The sequence below is a fragment of the Quercus robur genome, chromosome 4 (genome assembly GCF_932294415.1).
Source record: "Quercus robur chromosome 4, dhQueRobu3.1, whole genome shotgun sequence".
Taxonomy (NCBI): Eukaryota; Viridiplantae; Streptophyta; class Magnoliopsida; order Fagales; family Fagaceae; genus Quercus; species Quercus robur.
This window is the reverse complement of record NC_065537.1, coordinates 65,164,317-65,175,287: the sequence shown is the minus strand read 5'-3', so window position 1 is coordinate 65,175,287 and position 10,971 is coordinate 65,164,317. Positions and strand designations below refer to the sequence as shown.

Below are 10,971 nucleotides of genomic sequence, written 5' to 3'. Positions count from 1 at the left end.
CAATTTTTTTTTTTTTTTTTGAAAGAGCATGATGACAACTGATAAAAGATAAGATCTAATTAATCAAGGTCCATTTATTTTAGATCAAAAAAAAAAAAAAATCGATGTCCATATATTAAGAATTAATTTCTCATATAATAGATTGGAAATGAATCAATATCAGAAATTATAAGGTTCCAGCAAAATGAATAGTGATTAGTGAAGCCAATCTTATTGTTGAAATTTGTAATTATTTGGATCCAATATGAGTAAAATGAATAAATGATACTCTATTTAAAATTTTACTTTCCATCTTGTCAATGGGATTTAAATTGCTTAAAGACTCCTCTAAGATTCATTGAGAAAGTCTAAACTGACAACAGTGGCAGCTCTAGAAATTTTTTTTAGAGTACTCACTAAGAAATTTAAATTATACAAAATTTAATAAAGCGATAACTTGAATATTTGCTATAATTGTGAGTCAAGTTGCTAAGAAGAGCAAAATTGTTGCGACTGCAAAACCAAAAAGCATATTGTAAGGATGCAATTTAGGTCCCTAGCCCAAATTGATAAATGAATTTAGGCCTAAAAAGCTCAATACAATGAATTTGTAAAGAGTGGATTGGAAAACTAAGCTTTAATGAATCAAACAACGAGTTAAGTGGATTCAAATGGCAAGAAAATGAAGATAGTTTGGTTTATTCTAAATAAAATCGTCCTTGGCACGATCCGAAGAGATCAGTTCTTATATATTTCTCTCAAATTTGATTACAAGTTCAATTCTTGATTGCTACAGTGTTTTCCTCTTAATTTCTCGATTCCCTTCTTTCATTGCTTTCTTCCTATTTTATACTATCCCTTTGCCATCATCTCTGCCCTCCACGTGTAGGTTAGATCGTAGGTGTTGATCCCTATCACATCAGCACCTTATTGAAATCTCTGGAGAGTAGCCGTAAGGCTAAAAACTACTGTTCAGGCATTACTTCCTCATTAATGCGGCCAGAGAGTTAGCGGCAGAGCATTTAATACAGTGGTAGTAGCTTTCCCTCAGGTATTTTCTAGTTCCCACCCCTTTTGTACGATCATAATGCATGTCCTTATCAATAGAACCTCCTGGAACGCCACCCTGGATGATAGGACACACATTTTGATCTTTGTTTCGCCTAGTCGAAGGGATATTCCTCCTCGACCCACCTCTCCCAGCCTTTACAATCATAGCTTCCTTATGAAGTTCAAAGTCTTACATCTTCCTTACTATTAATCTATTTTTAAACCACTGTGCCTCCTCAGACAAGGCCAAGGCCCAACATATATTTTTGGGCCCATTGTCCCTATAGTAGCCCCTCAAAATTCCGGTTTTCTCTTCCTATCCAAGGAGAAAAATGGGGTTTTGACTTTGGAGAGTTAAATCCATTTGTTTCTCTAGTTTCCACACGTGAGAGCATTGCTTCGCTTGTCCCATAACTGTTCCTAACGCTTTGGAGCCTGTGATGTCTCATTAAATGCTCCAAGCGGCATTTTGTTCCCTGCATCCTATGGTGAGATGTAGATCCTATGCCTAGCGTTTCTCCTTGAATTTTGAGCGGAATAACTCCCGCTTAATTCTGCCTTCTATATAAGGCACCTGGGGAGAGTCATTTTCCCTCATTTTACAAATTTTCAAGCTCTCTAGAAGTTCCAAATTCTCAAACTTTCAAGGCTTCCCAAGTTTCTAAATCTTCCAAGTCCTTTTCTATAAATTAAAAAAAAAAAAAAAATTAAATCTTTAAGAGGTTCAGGGATCAACTCATGTGCTTATTCTCGTTAGTTCCTTCTTCTCTAGGTTCTTTTCTCCTCGACCTTCTATTCTTTGTTTCTTTCCTTGAAAACTTCTTTCGTATCCTTTTAGCTCACCTAGATGGGTAGATTTAAGCACCTTGTAGACTCTACCACTAGTATGGAGGGCTTCAAAGCTAAGTACGACATTCTGGAAGGAGTAGCCCTTCAGTATTGTTCTTCAGACCGAATAGTCACAGATAGAAATGAATGGGAGGTTGTCATTCTTATGATTGCTTTCATAGGAGGAGGAATGACACTCTCCATGGATAGGGTGACCTTAGACTACCTAATCAACCATAGGTTGTGTCCCCACTAGTGCGCTCCCAACCTATTTAGAGTTTTAGGTAGCGTCGATGCTCTCAATGAGCAGATAGGTTTGAAACTCACCTAGCACGATGTTGTCCATATGTATGAGTGCCATTCACTTGCTGACGCGGGGTATTACCTCAAGTCCCGATCCAGCATTATTAAGTTTATATCGTGTCTTCCCAAGTCCAACAAAGGCATGAAGGACGACTACTTAATCGCCTCTGGGGAATGGCACGACGGTCTTCACTGCCCAACTCGAGAGGGAGAACCAGGTGGGGTACCCTAGGTTTAGGTCCCTAGGCATGGGATTTAGTTCTTTTAGCTTTGCCACACTTTCTTTTAATATTTCGTTTTCCTTTGGTAATGGATTTTATTGGTCTGACCATGATTTTCTCCTCGATCGTTTTTGCAGATAAAAGGCACATAGCGCCCCACCTCAGTTTGGTCAACGTTGTGGACCTCAAAAAAGTCTTAAGGTCTAAAGTGTTCGTAAGTGAGGATAGGTAGCCGAGAGCAGTCCATCTCATTTTGGAATTCGAACCGATCTCGGACACTTTCCAGGAAGTGGGCCACACAATAAGGGCAGGCAACCCAAGGCTCCACTAGATAGACGTCTTCGTGCCTAGTTTTCTAGCCCGAGAAGACCTTCCCCTCTAGTTGAGCTACCCCTTCAATGTTCTCCCTGTGATGTAGCTCTCCCGAGAGAAGAAACAGCCTCATCCTGATTGTCACTTGAGGCCGAGATAGATCAATTTTATCTCACGGACGAGAGAGAGAAGTAGGAAGAACAGGTGGTTCAAGTCCCAAACTCTGAAGATGAGCTTGATAAAGTTTCTGGTGTACGCCCTTCCACCTTGTAATCGCGTGGATAGATGATAACTCGAAGGACGAGGAAGAAGAGATTTCCTTGAACCCAAGAAAAGGCTTGAAGGACCTCCTTGTAAGGAGGAAGAAGGGGTCAAAACCTAAAGATGTCCCAGGGACTCAGCCCCTCCCTGATCTCCCTCCTCCCCCTCCTTCTCCCACAATCGACCTGCTCCCTATCCCAAACTTGAAGAAGAAGAGAAAAGGGAAGGAGACCGAGGAAAGGGAGATTGTTCCACTAAAGGACCGCAAGCAGGAAAAAATAGCCAGAGATAGAGGATGAGCCTCTTTGGTGGATAGTAAGGAGGCTGAGCACTCAACCGATGTGTGCCATTTAACTTAGAACCCCAAGTTGGAGTCAGATGGTGCAGCGTTGCCCTGGAACTCCTCCATTAGGGAGTTCCAGAGAGGCCACTTCTACCATGTAGCCGAGGCTTTGAAGCGTCCTCTTCTTCTCCCAAAGGACATGGATGCTCTAAAACGCATGAGGCAATTGGAGCTTTTCTTGTCCCTGAAGAAGGACTTAGCCATGGTAAGCTCCTCGGCACTCTTTATCAATAGTGATTCCCTTTCTTTTCTTTTTTGTTTTCTCCTTTTTCTTTTTTTTTTTTAAAAAGTACTCTCTTGCTGCCCATATGTAGGCTATCCAAAAGGTTGCCATGGCCGAGGAATGGGTCAAGGATGTCACGACCCACCTATGCTTCAAAGTTTAAAGCATGGCCGGCATATTAATATCAAGTTTACCTTAATACTAACACGAACCAACCTAAACTGAAGGTACTTATCAAGAATTGTTTCTTGACTTCCTACTTATTTATTGCATAAAAGCCATAATATACAAAAATGATGGAAACCTTGAATTTGATTTTCTTCGAACTTGGAAAATTACCACCTGGCTGAAACTTAAGGTGTACGTGTAAATATTACATAACTAAACGTTTAGCAAAACTCTTATTACAAACCTAACCCCAAAGACATACAACTGAGGTTCAAAACAAACTAAGGTACCAAATTACATCTGTGTCCAAAGGATCAAGTACATCTCGATTCCTTCTATACAAGAAAAGAGCTAACTGCTATACAACAAAACTCTACATTCTAACAAACAAGAAAACACAAAATCCTTGCCACCTCTAATACTCTCGCTGCTTCCAAGAAAAACCTGTGCACTGAAATATAATAGGGCGAGCTACGAAGCCCAGTAAGGTTTTGAAGCTCCATGGGCCTTTAATAAGAATGCGTGTAAATCAAATATTTTATGGATATGCCAACTTCAATAAAATAGCCTTCATACTGTTCATATGGTTCTTAAGATAACTTACGAGCCTTTAGATGAAAATATTTCATTTTCCTTTCATATAATAATAAAATAACATAATAAGGAACATAAACATAATTCAGTAACTCTATCTTTAAAAAAATTACAAAATGCTTCATCATAAGCTTCTTCTTTTCATGAGAGTTTTTAACCTTTTATAATGCATTTAAACAAAATCATTCTCTCATGATCAATAACATAATATAGCTGTTCATAACATATTGGTTAGTCCATATCTGATAAGTTTGTACAGAGAAGGCCTCATCACATTTGGGTGACCTCGTATGCATGATATTGTCCTCTTTGAGAGGCCTAATGGCACATCTCCTCAAGGTTTTATTCCTCCTTGCCATCCGTACACATTGGGGAGAAGGCCTTGTTCATATTAGAGTTATAGGCAACCCCATTTCCTCTACTTTAAATGGCCTAGAGTTACTGGCAACCCCATTTTCTCCACTTTAAATGGCCAAACAGATAACATTTTCTATGGAAAGCCAATAATTAACCCCTACTGGCTGAGTTCAGAACATAACAATGGAATAACCCGAACGCTATATTTTTCTGATAACTATGCTTTTACATAATTACTTCATATTAGTAGCATATCCACTTCATTCTGAAATATTATGTTCGTGATATAGATACTAGCATTAATATGCTAAAATTATCATATATATAAGATTGAACAACTCACAAACATATATTTTACTTAATTCATGCTTATATGTAATATCTCTAATCAAAAAGTTTTAATGCATAGTAGTTTTCGAAATAATCTTTATACTTATTAAAAGCACACGTCACAAGTCTCTTACCTGAAAACAGAAGGCGCGAGAGATTGTATACGAGGAGCTCAAGTGTCCGTGTTCTCGTTCTCACCACCTAAATGAAAAACCAAGACTTATTACGAACAAACTCTTCCTAATATATAAACTTATACTTCAATCACAACCTAGCTCTCAAACTCAAGAAATCTTAATTCCCATCACATAAAGTTCCCCAAAGTACATGATACGACCATCAAACACATTATGCACCCAAACCATAGAGAAACCAATTCATAAAATTTATATATACTCCAAACATATCAAAGGATGAGCGTATTAAATTATAACTCAAAACATACAACCTAACTTGAGAATTAAATCCACAAAATTAGGTGTAGCATATATTGTTCACTGCTCATTTCAACAGTATATGCTCCATTTGTAAAATACAAACGAGCTGTCCAAACACATCCAATTATCATGAAATTTTACATAAATACTCCCTTGTATGTCCAGTATAAACCATAAAAATTTCGGAGTAAATAATAAACCCATGATTTACTAAAAATCATGCAAGACAGCATACTCAAATCCGTCCTGACAGAATTTCTTACAACTTAAAAATTAAACCATTATTTTTATGTTCATCCAAATTCTGTAAGACCACTTCCATAACAACCATGTGTGTCTTAGAATTCACAAAAACTACTCCTAGCATCCTAATTCACATAATATGATTTAATACATATTTTTCTTGTTGTAAACATCAAATCTGTCACAGAAACAGCTTCAGTACATATTCTTACAAAATCATCAACAAATAGCAATAGGTCTTAATATCATTTGGATATTTTTATACCTATAGTATATATATTAAAATACCCTAATAAGCATTCAATAGACCACAATATCATCAATATTTCAAGTAACTAAAACAGAATCACCAATTCAACTTCCAAAATCAGAGTAGAGAACAAAGAGGGAAAATAAGCAAACAATTATACTATCCAAATACAAAAAATCAAATGAGGTTTAATTTACTTACCCACACACTTTGAAGATGAAACCTTAGGGCTAATTGTATAATTTCTTCTTTAAAGAAACTAGAATTTTCGGTGAGAAAGGAAGGGAGAGATGTTACCGTGTAAGAAGGGAAGAATAAAGAAGAACAAAGAAAGAGGAAAAAGGAGTAGAGAAAGAGGAAAATGAGCTGCTGGACTTCAGATGCAGCAAAAGAAAGATAAGGCAAATTGACTTTTGGGGTAGCCAAAGAAAATAAGAGATGTGGACAACTAGGGTGGGATACGTGGGATGCTAGGGAAGAAAATATCACACCCACTTTTCAGCTTTTTTTTTTTCTTTGCATTCACACTTATATATATATATATATATATATATTCTTTGCATTCACACTTATCTTCAAAGAATAATATCACTTTACACACACACACATATATATATATATCCTTACCTTTATAAAGTTATATCTATCACATTAAAAGGGTATATATGTTCTATAATATCACAATATCAAAGCTTCATGCACTTAAAAGTAATTAAGATAATGACATGCATATAAACTCATAAAATTAATTAGGCAATTAGGTTGGGGTGTTACAAAGGACGTGCGAAATGATGCTTGGATTGAGGCCAATCTTTGCGCCAAGACTAATAGAGCCTTGGGTGCTGCCAAACAAAAGAACCAAGAGCTCACAACCTAGTTGATAGGCAAGGAGAAGGCGCGTAAGAGCACCGAGGCCAGTCTACAAAAAGCCCAGGACTAGGCTAAAGACCAACACAAAAAGCTCTATCACGCTGAGATAGAGCTGGCTACAGAGAAACAATTGGTCTTGGAGCTAAAGGCAAACTTGCAGAAGGCAAGGGAAGCAGCTTGGATGGCCAAGGAAGCTGCTGAGGCTTCGGAGCAAGCATCCTACAAGCGTGGGGTGTAAGAAACGGAGATACGGCTGGCGGATGAGTTGGTGGAAGTGTGCAGAGACTACTGCAAAGAGGTGTGGGCAGAGGCACTCAACCGAGCAGGAATCCCTACTACCTCTGAGTGGAGGCTTGCTGAGAACATATACTACTCGTAGGACATCCGAAAGGTTCCAGCGATGCTCCCTACTCCCATTATTCTTGCCCTTCCCCTCTCGGAGTAGCCTTCCACCACCCAAGCCTCTCTTCCTCCTCCTGAGATGGCCGAAGGTAAGAAGGCTGGCCAGGGAGTGCCTCAACCTAAGGATAAGGGCAAGGACAAGGAGGCTAAAGCTCTGCCAGAAGCCAAAGGTAAAGAGGTTGCCCTCATGGTCAAAGATGCTGATCCTAAGGCCAAGGACACTAATTCCAAGTCCAAGGATACTGATTCCAAGGCTAAGGATACTGATTCCAAGGCCAAGGATGCTACTGCCAAGGCTAAGGATGTTGCTACGAAGGCTAAGGAAGCTGACTCCAAAGCCAAGGATGCTATTGCCAAAGATGACCCTTCTCGCACCAAGGCATAGCCTTAGGATTTTTCCTTTCCTTTTCTGACTTTTTTTTGTTGTTGTGGCAGTTAGCCACTGTTTATAATGTACCTTTCTTTTAATCAATAAAAATACTTCATTTTTTATTTAATGAATCTTTCTTTTTCCCTTGTAATCTTTATTCTCTGATTGGTGTAGTTACTGTTTTGCCCTCTGATGAGACTTAGGACTAATAAGGTTACTAACAATAGTGAATTGTTGCTACCCAAACTTTAACAAAAGATGACAGTAATGCATTACTGTTAATTCAAATAAATTCAACATGTATAAATAGTAAAGAAAATGATCACGTGTTTGCACTGAACACTGGGCCACCCACAAGAAAGGCTAATCCTCATAAAGATGAACAAAACACTTAACAAAAACAGATTTGAGGGATTTGACATAGCCCTAGTTTTGCTTAATACATAGGCAAATAATCAAGGATATTAATTTACCAAAGGCAAGTAATCCGAGGAGCCAGGTATAATTAGGGTTCGTTTTAACACTTAAATGGATAATAGAAAGTATTAACTTGCCTAAAGTATGTGGTCTGAGGAGTTCCACATGACTAAGGCTTTGTTTAACACCTAGTAAAACGAGCTAGAGTATTAATTTACCCAAAACATATGGTCTGAGAGACCAGGTATAACTAAGGTTCTGTTTAACACTTAATTAGATGAACTGAAATATTAATTTACTCAAAGTATGTGGTCCGAGAGACCAGGCATAACTAAGGTTCTGTTTAACACTTAGTGAGATGAATTGAAGTAATAATTTACCCAAAACATGTTGTCCAAGAGACCAAGCATAACTAAGGATCGGTTTAACACTTAGTGAGATGAACTGAAGTATTAATTTACCCAAAGCATGTGGTCCAAAAGACCAGGCATAACTAAAGTTCTGTTTAACACTTAATGAGATGAACTGAATTATTAATTTACCCAAAGCATGTGGTCCGAAAGACCAAGCATAACTAAGGTTCTGTTTAACACTTAGTGAGATGAATTGAAGTATTAATTTACCCAAACCATGGGGTCCAAGATACCAGGCATAGCTAAGGTGTTAGAACATATGTGATTCACTTGTTAGGAACATATCACATGTGTCACTATTTTATGTAATTGGCTAATCTTTTGAAAAAACGCACTTTACTTGTAATTAGGTAGATTTAGGATGTGTTTAATACTTCAAGAACTGTGTTTCAAGACCAAGTGTTAAAGTCATGCAAGTCTGTCCAAGAAACAAACTAAAGAAGTGTTATTCATTAAAACTCGACAGCTAGCTATCTATCAAGACCTGTAAAGTTGTTGAAGCCCGTGGCTCAACAGTAGCTCGACAGATAGGGTATCTGTTGAAGTTTATGAAAAACAAAATTCCAGTTCTATTTTGATTCCAATCCGTGATTATGTGTTTGGGTTTTCTTTTCTCACAACCCTAGACATATAAAATGATTATTTTAAGAGCCGTCAAAGAGTTCACAAGTTGTACAAGTGTTGAACAAAGTTTGTTCAAGCAACTTGTAACCGGAGATAGAATTTGCCCTAGTTCATCATTCTTGTGAAGAAGTTGCTGTGTTTATGCACTGCAGGGTTTTGTGACCAAGCATCTTCTTGATCTTCATTGTGGATGAACTGAAAAATTTTGTAGCCAACAATCTTCTCTAGTTGGTGATTGAAATCACGTACTGGGATCCGCGCAATTGGTTAGTCACATACTGGGAGCCGTGCATCAAAAGAAAAAATTGTCACTACAGAACAAGTCCAATTGGGTATTGGAGTAAGGATTCAACTGTAAGTTGGTATAAGATACTAAGATTCCTTTACTTGCAACCACTCATTATGATAATAGTGGAATTTCGAGAATGGTGACTTTAAAATCACCTAGTAGAGTTTTTACCGTGTTGATTTTCTCTATTCGTAAACAAATCACCATGTCAAATTTATTTTCCGCTGCATACTTAGTTTATTGGTGATGTTTGTGCTACCACGCGTTTGCATGTTAATTAACTTAATTAATTACTTGGCTAAATTAATTGGTTAATTTATCACAAGAGGTCAATTCATTTTTGACTTATCATAAAGTTTTGTTTAACACTTATTGAGATGAATTGAAGTATTAATTTACCCAAAGCATGTGGTTTAAGAGACCAGGCATAGCTAAGGTGTTAGGACATACGTGATTCACTTGTTAGAAACATATATCACTATTTTATGTAATTGTCTAATCCTTTGACAAAACACACTTTACTTGTAATTGGGTAGATCTAGGATGTATTTAATACTTCAAGAAACTGTGTTTCAAGATCAAGTGTTAAAGTCATGCAAGTCTGTCCAAGAAATAAGCTGAAGAAGTGTTATTCATTAAAACTCGACAGCTAGCTATCTATCGAGACTTGTAGAGCTGTTGAAGCCTGTGGCTCGACAGCAACTCAATAGATAGGGTATCTGTCGAGGTTTATGAAAAAAAGAATTCCAGTTCTGTTTTGATTCCAATCCATGATTATGTGTTTAGATTTTCTTTTCTCTCAACCCTAAACATATAAAAAGATTATTTTAAGAGCCGTCAAAGAGTTCACAAGTTGCATAAGTGTTAAGCAAAGTTTGTTTGCTGTGTTTGTGCACTGTAGGGTTTTGTGACCAAGCATTTTCTTGATCTTCATCGTGGATGAATTGAATTACTTTACCCCAACAATCTTCTCTAGTTGGTGACTGAAGTCACGTATTGGGATCCGCGCAAGTGGTTAGTCATGTATTGGGAGCCGTGTATCAAAAGAAGAAATTGTCACTACAGAACAAGTCCAATCAGGTATTGGGGTAAGAGTTCAACTGTAGGTTGGTATAAGGTACTGGGATTCCTTTACTTGTAACCGCTTGTTGTGATAATAGTGGAATTTCAGAAGTAGTGACCTTAAAATCACCTAATAGAGTTTTTGTCGTGTTAGTTTTCCCCATTCGTAAACAAATCACCATGTCAAATTTATTTTCCGCTGCATACTTAGTTTATTGGTGATTTGTTTGTGCTACCATGCATTTGCATGTTAATTAACTTAATTAATTCACTTGGCTAAATTAATTGGTTAATTTATCACAAGGGGTCAATTCGTTTTAGACCTATCATAAGGTTCTGTTTAATACTTAGTGAGATAAACTGAAGTATTAATTTACCCAAAGCATGTGATCCGAGAGACCAGGCATAACTAAGGTTCGGTTTAACACTTAGTAAGATGAATTGAAGTATTAACTTACCTAAAGCATGTGATTCGAGAGACCAGACATAACTAAGGTTCTATTTAACACTTAGTGAAATGACTTAAAATATCAATTTACCTAAGGTATGTAGTCCGAGGAGGCAAACATGACCAAAGTTCTATTTGATATTCGAACAAGTAGTAAAACGTATAATGTATAATGTA

General features: G+C 37.3%; 1 long non-coding RNA gene across 4 annotated transcripts; it reads right to left on the bottom strand.

Moving 5' to 3' along the window:
• Positions 1-3,814: 3,814 nt before the first annotated feature.
• On the bottom strand, positions 3,815-6,335 carry LOC126723378 (uncharacterized). 4 transcript variants are annotated; one of them, XR_007654248.1, is made up of 3 exons: positions 6,101-6,335; positions 5,104-5,170; positions 3,815-4,195 (listed from the first exon to the last, which is right to left on the bottom strand). It is a non-coding gene; the product is annotated as an uncharacterized LOC126723378 (long non-coding RNA). The 4 variants fall into 4 exon arrangements; XR_007654249.1 differs by having other exon boundaries at positions 3,815-4,159; XR_007654246.1 differs by having other exon boundaries at positions 3,815-4,139.
• Positions 6,336-10,971: the final 4,636 nt, after the last annotated feature.